We start from the raw sequence: 1,565 nt of genomic DNA, 5'->3' as shown, positions 1-1,565 counted from the left end.
CTCGTCTCCTTCTCTCTCAACTCTGATAATATTGTGATAGAACTAGAGATCAATGGTTATGGGATTTGGAGCTGACAAATCTTTTCGATCTCTTTCCTTTCTTCGTTGTGCTAAATTTTTTTGATAGAAACTGGAGATAGAAATCGATGGTTTCAGTTGGAATTGGAGGATGAATATGGGAGATTAGATGGGAAACTCAGAAGTCGACGATCTAACAACAGCGCAAATTTGTGCATCAGAGGTCAGACCGCCATGGAATATACACTTACTAGCAGAACCGAGTCGAGCCCGAGCCCGAGCCTGGTTAAGCCAAGCTCGGCCGAGCCCGAGCCCGAGCACTCCTCTAAACAAGGCAAGCTGAGCTCAAGCATGGTAAAGCTCAGCTCATTTGCAGCCCTATTTGTGGCCAAAAAATATTCTAAGTCCTCCTTTATATAGTGCTAGTCAAACGGCGGATCCCGTTTCCCACTTAATTGCTTAAAACAATCTGTTTAAGTTCCGAACACTCTCAAACGACACAAAGCAGTACAAAATAGATAATCCCAACATAAAAGAAGAGCACTGTGATGTCAAGAAATTTTCCGAACACGAAAATCTGTTGCAGTGCTGACCCGGCACCTCCCAAACAACTCCCGGAATACCATGGCACACATCCCCATGCACAAACAAAATAAAAAAGAAAAATATTGAAAAAATCCGGGACATCACACCCCATCAATTCCACAAAATAAAAATATCTCAAAGATAATGCTGCAATTGCCCCAAAATATAATATGTACGACCAATATGTTCCAATGAAATAAATGATAAGTGTTATGAACTATTCCTGAACACTTGACCTGACCCGGACCCACATAACCCTAACGTGAAAATGAATGCTTGAAAAAGAAAAAAGAAATCACAGTACCCACAGTTATGGAAAATGAAGTGAAAGGGATTTGAACTAAGTCGATTCGCAAAGGAGAACATAAGCAAGCGTGATGCAAGCTCAGAGCACAAAAAACTAAAGTGCGAGAGTAGCGAAATCCATAGTTCGACACTTGAAACGATGTTTGCAGAATGCTAAGGATCGCGAACTGGACTTTAATAGCCTAGTAACCACCCACTCTATCCATAACCCAAGTAAAATTAATTTCCCTTCAACATAGGGACTGCTACCTAACTTTGGAAAGAATTAGGGGCAAAATATGGAAGAAAATTTCCCCTACAATGGAAGCGAGGCACATAAGCAAACAAGAACCCAATGGCAAGGCGATAAATGGACAGGTCCAAGCAAAAGGGACCTAGGCCCATCAGCCAAATAGACCCAGTTCATTTGAGGCAAGATACCCCAAAACGAGGAGGTCGATCTAGGCCCAGTCATCCCCCAGGTTCAGCCCACTTGTCGATCCAAGGTCAATGGCCAAGCCTACAATTAGGGCTGCAACTCGGGCTGATCCAGCCCGAATTTACCCGAGCCCAGCCCGAAATTTTCAGGGCTTGGGCAGTGTTTTTTTGTTCTAGGTCTGGGCTTGGGCTAGATATTCTGAGCCCGAATTAAATTCAGACTGGGTTTGGGTTGACAT

Source organism: Cornus florida, unplaced genomic scaffold (assembly GCF_030987335.1).
Source record: "Cornus florida cultivar Cherokee Brave unplaced genomic scaffold, ASM3098733v1 CherokeeBrave_3.0.0_Hap2_Chr06, whole genome shotgun sequence".
NCBI classification, from domain to species: domain Eukaryota; kingdom Viridiplantae; phylum Streptophyta; class Magnoliopsida; order Cornales; family Cornaceae; genus Cornus; species Cornus florida.
The sequence above is the reverse complement of the archived record's forward strand: the minus strand, read 5'-3'. Positions refer to the sequence as shown.